Source organism: Arvicola amphibius, chromosome 8 (genome assembly GCF_903992535.2).
Source record: "Arvicola amphibius chromosome 8, mArvAmp1.2, whole genome shotgun sequence".
NCBI lineage: Eukaryota > Metazoa > Chordata > Mammalia > Rodentia > Cricetidae > Arvicola > Arvicola amphibius.
In genome coordinates this window covers 88,378,650-88,389,625 of record NC_052054.1, presented here as the reverse complement: position 1 = coordinate 88,389,625, position 10,976 = coordinate 88,378,650, and positions in this window count along the sequence as shown.

Here is a 10,976-nt window from a genome sequence, read left to right as displayed (position 1 = left end):
TGAGCCTAGAAGGTCCTGTCTCATGCAGACCACCACAGCGGAGACTATGGGCAAGTGGCTTTTCTTCTCGTACTCTTGCTCCATGTGGTTCCACAGTCCCACTACATCCCTAGTCAAAATGCGCATGGGTGCAATTCTCAAACACTAAAAGAGACCAATACTAGAATTCCACAAAGCCATGGGAAGTGTTCCTCTGAGCTGCAATCCATCCTCTGTATCTTCCCAACTCATCTACATTTTCCAAGTCTATATTTGTATTTTAAGAAACTGTGTCTTGAAAAGTAGGAAAATAATTTTTTTTCTTCATCACCCAAATTTTAAATGGTAGTGAAACAGACTAATTTATGTATTGACATTTTTGAGTGGCCTTTGTGCCACACAGAGAATGCTGACCCTTGGAGAACAGTTGATGTCCTGTCAGGTGAGATCAGCTTTGTTTGTATTGTCTTTCTGAGTAATGGTGATAGCAACCCTTAGATGTGAAACTTATTGATACATGATTTTAGAGATGACGACCTGAGCCTTAGCCATGCTATACAACTTTCCTCAGGCTACTTCATTAAAAAGTGGCCAGACTAGAATTTTGACTCCAAAATCTGCTGTAGTTGCCACGAGTTGTGTTTGTTGTTGAAATCCCAAGGTCAGACAGAAATATTCCACCTGGGGAAGGAATGTCTTTAAAGCAAGCACACAGCTAAGGCTCAGGCTGAGGGCAGATGCTATCCAGAGGGGGTTGGACACATCCCTCATCCTAATAGATCTTCAGCTACAAAGGCTCCTCTTTCCAAGGATTTGTTTTGAATTCTCTGAGCCCCATGGTTCGGCTTCTCTACTGGGGACCATCATGTGCTTAGCTGTGGCCAGCAGTCTAGCTGCCATTTTGGCAGAGATTAGTCTGTGAGATAATACCAAAGGAAAGGACGCAGATGGACTAACCCTCTGGGGAAGAAGAGGTAGGAGGCAGAGGGTGTGTGAAGACAATAGGGGCCTCGGATTTCCTGTATGAGCTCGCCTCTGGACACCAATTGATTTCAGAGTCATCTGGGCCTGAAATAAAATTCTGTTGTTGGTTCAGGAAGAGTTCCCGCGTAGCAGTGATGGAACAAGAAGTTGTTGTTCGTGTCTGGGTTTCTGCTCCAGCAGAGAGGCAGTGCAGGGAAAAGGGCCATGTTGCAACTTCCTATTATTAAATCCTATTATATCTTTAACCGTAATCAAGTTCCATTACATAGTGAAGACGTAATACTTCGCTACCCCCAAAGAAAACTCCTTTTAAATGCCTATAGTTAGGTTCCCTTTCTATCACTATATAGCTCTAAAAGGAGGTCTACCCTCCTCGCTGTCCACACTTGCTATGGCTCTGCCTCCACCATTGCACCAACACTGACTTCAACAAGAAGGTGAAGATGCAAATCCAAATGACATTCAGAGGACATTTTGGCCCTTCATGCTCTCCACAGCATCTGGAGCGTTTGGCTGAAGGATTATTTCTGCCTGAAGGTCTGTCTTCTGCCTCACACTCAGGACTGTCTTCATCCGACTCCTGTCCAGCACATCCATGCACTTATTCCCTGGTGTGTTAGCTGTCTAGAGCTGCCATGATGCAGAACTACAAACTTTCAGCCAGAACAAACACTTGCTGTCTCATCCTTGCGGAAGCCAGATGTGAGATCAGGGCTTGGCTGCTGGTTACCCATCCCAGATCCTCTGTGGGGCTGTGTGCCTGGGGGGAAATATATCAATCTCTCTAGCACAGTTTCTAACCTTTTTAGCTTGTAGGCTATTAAGAAGATTAATGTGAAGATTAAAGTGATATTCACAGGAAACATCGAGAACCAGGCGCTGTAGGAAACATGCTCCAGAGTGGTGGTTTTCAGCCTTCCTAATGCTCCAACCCTTTACTACAGTTCCTTGTATTGTGGTGACCCCAACCATAAAATTATTTCGTCGCTTTTCATAACAGCAATTTTGCGACTGTTATGAATAGTAATGTAAATATGTGTTTTCGGATGGCCTCAGGCAACCCCTGCAAAGGGTCTTTTGACCCCGAGAGGGTTCGAGATCAACGGGTTGAGAACAGCTGGTGCAGAGCTTACCTATCACTGCTGCTGGTTTTATTATTTACTTCAGATAATGGAGCTAGGGGAAGAGCTGATTCAAAACAATGGTTGTACAAATGCTTTAAAAACGTTTTACTCTTAGTTCTTTCTCTTACTTTGCAGACATAAAGCCTGTAACTCGGTTGTAGCCTTGTAGTTGGAGCTGCTGTGAGGATAGAGTTTGGGGTTCTGCCTACCAGCCCGCTGCTCTGCCCCTCCACACTTGTCAGTTGCTGTTGGTTCTCCATATGCAAGGATCCGGTCTCTAGATTCAACCCATCGTAGGTCAAAAATATTTGGCAAAGCCTTACCTCTGTATTATATATATATATATATATATATATACTTTTCTTGATGGCCTCTAAAGAATATAATACAGTTATCATTTGCATGGCATTTATTATTTGAGGTATTATATGTAATTGGGAGATAAGTATATGAGAGCTTTGTGTCAGTTATATGTAAATTCCAAGCTGCCGTATATGAAAGGCGAGCATTGAAGGGATTGTGGTGTTACCAACCCGCGGCTTTTGTTTGTTTTTCTCTATCAAGATAGAAACTGTGGGTCGGTAAGGAAAAGCCTTTTAAATGCTGGTCCTTGGTGGCTTTTGTTTTCTTCAGTCTTTTGCATCAGCAAGCAGTGGTAGCATCAGATGGCGTCTTTGCAATTCTCTGGTACTGAGCACTGTAATTCCCATCAATGTTACATAACACTTGTATTAGAGTCCTCCTGCCGGTCTCTGCTGTTGGGACCCTAAGTCCCATGAATATTATAGCTCTTGTTTGGGCCTAGGTTTTTGGATTCCTAAACCTTTAATTATGGCTGGTGGTGTAGCATCCAGTCAGGCCTATAGTCTTGGGATTCCTCAGCTCCTAATATCATCTAGTGTTATTACTCTTGGGATAACCTGGGAAGTCAGAATTCCTTTAGCATTTAGTACCAGTCATTGCTATAGCTATTTGTCCTAGGTCAGAGACCCTTGGCCTTAATGACAAGAGAATTCTTGGGAACTCTGCTAGTAGTAAGGAGGCCTGTAGACTCTCTCCTCTGGCTTCTGAAGGCCTTTTTCCACTAAGTCTCAGTTTCTGGCCTTCCTTCCTGTCTCTTTATTTTGATGCTCTGCCTCTCTTGAACCAGGTACTCATCTCTTAAGCTGCTGCTGTCAGGAAGCCACCCCCCCCCCCACCCCTCCACCCCCGCCTTGCCATATCTTCTTCCTGTTGGCTCTGCTGTCACCACCACAGCCTCTCTCCTGCCAACATCCCTCTCCTGTCCCTGTGTCTCCTTTATCTGTGTGACCTGCTCAGCCTGAACTACAGAAAGTAGGCAAGAAAAGACCAATCAGTCCTTTCATTGGCCTTGTGTTGTAGCCCCGGGGGAGCAATTACAGGCCTATGTCTCCCAGCCCATTTACTAAGTGGGCCCCCGAAGCAGCCTACTTACATAGCCCGAAAAGAGGTGTTTGGGCCAGCAACAATGATTTGTCTTGTACTAATCACAGCCTTTTGTATTAGGACAATTTCAGTCCTGCCTCTGGGTGCCAATCATAGCCATTCGGCTTAGAGTTAGGACCAAACAATACCCTGAATTTTAGCACAGATCCCATTCCCAGGAGTTTGTACATGAACCAATCAGCGCCAGCCACGGCGGTCCTTCATCTAGACCAGCCGTGGATGGCCTTACCATGGGGCAGAGATAGAAATGGTCACAGGCTCATCTTGAGTTCACAAGGTTTATGGTAGTGAAAAGTCTGATATAAATTGTTTCAGACACTCCTCGCTAAGGCCTCAGCCTGAGGAGCTGGGACAATCAGCTGCCACTGTAAAGTTCCCTCAAGGTGCCAATGATTCCAGATGATTGATGTTGACGTGAGACTGGTCTGGCTGTTTGAGTGATAGTCATTTTCCATAAAGGAGACCAAAGAAGCAAAGCAGAATCAAGTAGCAGCCAATAAGGGAGTCACATTGCCCTATCCCCTTAGGTCTTTGTTTGTTTATAGGAAAATGTGAATCAGAGTATTCACAGTGACAACTTATCATGAACACCAATAGTGACTCAGCAATGCTTGACACCTACCAGGGGATCCATGGTAAGGTGAGTCCCTTTCATCTCTCTCCCTGAAGCCATACCCCTCCAGCCCACACCCACTGAGGGACATTTGTAGATCCTTTGCGCTGTTAGTACTTTCAGGACCGCAAAGGGAACAAATTCATCCTGATGAACAGAGTAAGGATTTGTCTAGTTTGGGTCACTCCTTTTTCTAAGTCTGCCACTCATTTCCTGAGCTGAGGAGCCACTCAGCTTTCTGGAGGAAACTTGTCCTCCTAGTGATGATGAGCATCCAATGACTCCTTCGTGTGCTTTCACTGGTCCTGTGTCTGTGTACATATGGGAACCAATCATTTGAGTCATGTGACAACATTATCGGTGCATGGCTTATTCCTCTGTGTGAACTGCAGAGGTTTTGAACATGAGAGAGTTTGCACTACAAAAGAAAGCTGAGAAAAGAGAAAATGATGGTTTTGAAAGCAGAAACAGAGTAAGTTCTCATATCCAGAAATACCCTAGTCAAAACATGACAAAATACCTGAAAATAAGCAATTTTACAAATGGACCTCTCAGCTTTTATTACCAAACAGGTCCTTGCTGGCTAAATCTAGTCAGCCCCATCATCCTCCCTCCATATTTGCCGTACCTTTCTTGCCACAAAGTAGTGATTTCTGGATCCTTTTCTTCAAATCAAAGGGATATGAGTAAAGGGTGCTTCTCTGAATAAGAACGTAGATTTCAACACAGCCAGGAACAGTTTGGTGTGTGATACCACAGGTGATTTTACGCTGTCCATTCCCAGGGGCCTATTAATATTCAGTTGTAGTGTGCATGTGGGTACCTCTTAGCTCCTCTGGGAATGCAGAATGGCACTCTAGGGGTTGTTCATTGGTGTGAGCTGTGAGAATTCAAAGTCCTGTGGGTTCCAGCTGCCTCTTCTGTGTGCTTCCTAAGTAAAGACACAGCTCTCTGAATATCGCTAAATAATTCCACCCCATTCCTGGAAACTGTAGCCTTCCCCGTGTACCACCATCACAGTTAGCAACCCTTGAAACATCCCCGCTGTAGTATAGAAACCTAGCTTCCAGGAACAGAGGAGCAGAGGTTCCCAGGGACGGTCTTCATTTGTAAGATGTTCTCTGTCCAGCCTGATTGGCAAAGTCCCAGCGAGAAAAGCCCTCTTTTTATTATGGCAAGTTACTGATGCTAATATCTGGCAGTCAATGTCATTTGCAATCTATTTTAATTAAACATTATTTTGCATGGGTTCTCTGAGGAGTCTGTTATCACTAAAAAGTACAATCTCACAAATCTAATAAACAACTCAACAAATGCATGCCTTTGCACCTTGGTACCACTTGAGAACTCTGCATTTCCCCAAGTTTCTTCTATATGAATCAGAAGACTTAATATGCTTCTTTGTGTATGTGCAAGTTTCCCATTTTCCTTGGAAGTGCAGCCAAAGGCAGACATTGGCAGCTCCTCTACATACTTCTATGTGTACATGGAGATCTATAAATATGAATGCTCCCACTTTCAGAGTTTCAAAAAGGAATGACCAAAAATATATATTTGATATATAATATGAATGAAACTGGTCTAGCTTCTAATTCATTCCAACCCTCTAGAAAACATGCTAATAAACTCAATGTCACGTGTTTCTTTGGGAGTATCAGTATAATTAGGCCTTTCAAAAAGAGAACAAAACTGCATTGGAAACCTCAATTTGAAATACAGTGAGGCCAGATACCTCATTATAGCTGTGAAGGGTTTTCTTTTCTCTCGCTTTGATTTCCTGGCAAAGCATTATTTTATGCCTTTGTTCCCCTCCAGTGACCATAATAGTCTTGGCATAAACCTTGCCAGGTTGGTGAAAAACCTCCCCTCTGGGTATCTCCTGTTCTTTGGGGGCTATTCTTGGAATTAACCATGTCCGTGTGTTCCACTTGGAGAGCCACCTGTGTGAAGCTGAAGGAGCCTTGTGCCAGCCACAGCCCAGCTTTCCGACTCTGGTCTTTCTCTTTTCCTAAGATGTCTTTGTACCCTGAGTCTTCTTTTCTCATCTGCAGTCCCTTCCTGTGTCAGAGAAGGATGACTTTCAGAGCACACATTAGCGTGGACCTTTAGGGATGTCTCTGAGTGATCTGGGAAGGCTGGTAAAGCAGCCTCTGGGAGGCATTTAGCTGGCAACCTTAGCTCCCTTAGGAGCATTTGTCTCTCAAGCATTGTGGATAGAATGGAATGTTTTGTTCCCTCTTTAAAGAAATCCTTCTGTGCAGAGTCCCATTCCCGGTGGGAAGGGAAACAGGAAGAACAAAGAATCTAAGCATAACAAATAAAGCTAAGGAAAGTTGTGCTTTCCAGGTGACTGCTCAAGAGCGCTGGCTGTAGCCCTTGGGGTTAGGAGTTAAAACACCTCACTTTGCACCTGATCTAATGATTGCCCCGAGGGAGGAGTTGTTATGGTCGACAGAGTGAGGACCCTCTTCCCTTCTGCATTATCCCCTTGAGCATGAAAGGAGCTAAACAAAGAGGATCTTTAGTTCTCTAATCCCATTTTAGCACCACAATGCTTCAAATGCATGATAGTGCTTCCTTCTGGGGACTTCCAGTCACTGTCCTGCCTTCCTAGTGAAAGCTTACACGATGGGCAAGCCTGGGGAAACATTTGCACTTAACTCTCTTAAGGTTAGGACTCTCCTTAAGAGTTCCCTTTGCTGGAATTAACAGTTGTTATGACTCAAATGGACTTAGCAGACACTTATCGAACATCCCATCCAAACATAAAAAATATACCTTCTTCTCAGCACCTCATGGAACCTTCTCAAAAACTGACCACATAGTAGATAAAAAAGCAAACCTCAACAGATAACAAAAAATGAAAAAATAAAAAAAATTATGGAATAACCTCATGAGTCTTATTGGATCACATGGCTTAAAATAAGAATTCAATAGCAGCACTACTTTAAGAAAGCCCACAAACACATGGAATTTAAACAGTGCTCACCTGCATCACCAAAGGGTCAAGGAAAAAAATTAAAGAATTCCTAAAATTCAGCAAAAATGACAATACAACATACTCAAATTTATGGAACACAAAGAAAGCAGTGTTAAGAGGAAAGTTCATAGCACTAAATGCCTACAGAAGGAAGCTAGAAAAATCCCACACTAGTGAGTTAACAGAACACCTGAAAGATCTAGAATAAAAAGAAGCAAACTCATCCAGAAAGACTAGATGGCAAGAAATAATCAAACTGAGAGCTAAAAATCAACAAAATAGAAACAAAGAAAACAATACAAAGAATCATGGGATAAAGAGTTGGTTCTTCAAGAAAATAAACAAATTGACAAACCTTTATCCAAACTAACCAAAAAGCAGAGAGAGAATATCCAAATTAACAAAATCAGAAACAAAAATGGGACCTAACAACAGATATGGAGGAAATCCAGAGAATCATCAGGTCATACTTTGAAAACTTGTACTCCACAAAATTGGAAAACTTAAAGGAAATGGATAATTTTCTGGATAAATATCACTTACCAAAATTAAATCAAAACCAGACAAGTAAATTAAATAGTCCTATAGCTGCTAAAGAAATAGAAACAGTCATCAAAAGTCTCCAAGCCAAAAAAAAAAAAAAAATGCCCAAGTCCAGGACCAGATGGTTTCGGTACAGAATCCTACAATACTCTTCAAATTGTTTCACACAATGGAATCAGAAGGAACAATGTCAAACTCTTTTTACGAGGCTACAATTACCCTGATAACCAAACCACACAGAGATATTGCTAAAAAAGAGATTTACAAACCAATCCTACTCATGAACATTGATGCAAAAATACTCAATAAAATACTGGCAAATCGAATCTAAGAACATGTCAAAAAAATCATCCACCATGACAAAGTAGCCTTCATCCCAGAGATGCATGGATGGTTCAACATACAAAAATCTGTTAATGTAATCCATCAGAAAAGCAAACTGAAAAACAAATTAAAAAAAGCCTTTGACAAAATGCAACATCCCTTTGTGATAAAGGTCTTGGAGAGAGCAGGGATATAAGGAACATTCCTAAACATAATAAAGGCAATATACAGCAAGCCAACAGCCAACATCAAACTAAATGGAGATAAACTCAAAGTTATCCCACTGAAAATCAGGAACAAGACACAGCTGTCCACTCTCTCCATATCTATTCAATATAGTTCTTGAGGTCCTAGCTAGAGCAATAAGACAACAAAAGGAGATCAAAGGGATCCAAATCAGAAAAGGAGTCAAACTCTCACTATTTGCTGATGATATGGTAAGTTTACATAAGTGACCCCAAAACTTCTACCAAAAACTACTACAACCTGTAATTAATTAGTTAATTAATTACCTTCAGTAATGTAGTAGGATACAAGATTAACTAAAAAAAAATCAGTAGCCCTCCTTTATACGGATGATAAATGGGCTGAGAAAGAAATCAGAGAAACACTACCATTTACAACAGCCACAAATAACATAAATTATCTTGGAGTAACTAACCAAGCAAGCAGAAGACCTGTATGACAAAACTTTAAATCTTTGAAGAAAGAAATTGAAGAAGACACCAGAAAATGGAAAGATTATAGAAAACCTGGATATTAATTCACACACCTATGAACACCTGATTTTTGACAAAAAAGCAAAAAAATATATAAAATGAAAAAAGAAAGTATATTCAACAAATGGTACTGGCATAACAGGAGAACATAGACAACAAAGAAGACATGTGGAAGAATGAAAATAGACCCATATCTATTGTCATGCACAAAACTCGAGTCTAAATGGATCAAAGACCTCAACATAAAACCAACCACACTGAACCTCATAGAAGAGAAAATAGAAAGTACAATTGAACTCAGTGGTGCAGGAGACCACTCCCTAAATATAACCACAGTAGCACAGACACTGAGAGCAACAATTAATAAATGGGACCTCCTGAAACTGAAAAGCTTCTGTTGTAGGGCCCAGGTCTACCCCTGTTCCTGGGATGTATCTTGAGGACAGTTTCTGTTCAGCTAACTTAAGCATTCTGCTTATTCCTGTGCTCCCTTTGTCCCTCCTGGTGATTAGCTGTAGGACTTGTTGACTCCATCTTTGGTATGGTAATTTCCGAACTGCCTGAGCGGAATCCTTGTGCAGCAGTGAGGTACATTAGGATTTCCCCAAGGTTAAATAAATGGCATTCGGCTGATCTCCTTTTGAATGACCCAGGTCTCTTTGTGTGTTTTTTCAATCTCCAGGCCCTTGTCCAACTCGCGTACAGTACAGTGGCATGCGAACTTTACACAGAATCGGGTGTTATATTATATAAAGCAAAGGACACAGTCAACAAGACAAAATGACAGTCTGCAGAATGGGAAAATATCTTTATCAATCCCGCATTGAACAGAAGGCTGATTCCAAAATATACAAAGAATACACAGAGGGTATATTCCATAACATACAAAGAAGTCAAGAAGTTTGTCATCAAAAGAACAATAATCCAACTTAAAAGAGGGGGATATATACCTAAACAGAGAACTATTAACAATGAATCTAGAATGGCTGAAAAACACTTAAGGAAATGCTCAACATCCTTAGTCATCAGAGAAATGCAAATCAAAACAACTCTGAGATTCCATCTTACACCTGTAAGAATGGCCAAGATAAAAAATACTGGTGACAACTTATGCTGGAGAGGATGTGGGATAAAGGGAACACTCATCCATTGCTGGTGGGAGTTCATACTGGTCCAGTCGCTTTGGAGATCAATAAGGTAATTTCTCAGAAAATTAGGAAACAACCTACCTCAAGACCCAACAATACTACTTTTGGGTATATATTCAAAGGATGCTCAATCATACCACAGGGACATGTGCTCAACTATGTTCATAGCAGCATTATTTGTCATAGTCAGAACCTGGGAACAACCTAAATGCCCCTTGACTGAAGAATGGATAAAGATTTGGTACATTTACACAATGGAATACTACACAGCAGAAAAAAGTAGTTACATCTTGAAACGTGGGCAAATGGATAGAGCTAGAAAACATCATATTGAGTGAGGTAACCCAGACACAGAAAGACAAATATTATATTTACTCACTCATCGGTGGCTTTTAAACATAAAACAAAGAAAAATCAGCCTACAATTCATAATGCCAGAGAACCTAGACAACAAAGAGTACCCTAAGATAGATCTAATCTACATGGAAAGCAGAAAAAGACAAGATCTCCTGAGTAAATTGGAAGCATGGGGATCATAGGAGAGGATAGAAGGGGGAGGAATGGAGGGAGCAGAGAAAAATATATCGCCTAATAAAACAATAAAAAGAGTTCCCTTTACTATTATGTTTCTCAAAGATATTAAGATCCGAAAATTCTAATAAAAAATTTATGAAAAATTACATGAGACACAGTAAGGAACAACTGAAATGGTCTTTCCTTTGGGAATGACCAAGACGTTAGCAGTACCCTTCCCAAACACTGCCCTTGGGAGACAGCCCTGATAAACCTGGACTTATTTACCGTAGTCCACAGGACTTGAAAATCTGATCCTACCCAGCTCTCTGGCCTCATGTTTGTTCCCATAGTCCATTTACTAAGAATATCTCTCTGCACCTGAAGCCCACCCTAGTTTCTCATACCTTGAGGACTCCAAATGCTCTTCCTTACTCTCAAACTCAGAAGCCTCTTGATTGCTTCGAAGGAAGTTACTTCCAAGACTCCTAGTGTAAGCCTAGCAGGACTGGTATTGCTCACAGTGCAGCTTTGCTATGGTCTATACAGGAAACACAAAAACTATAGGATCTTATCCACTTC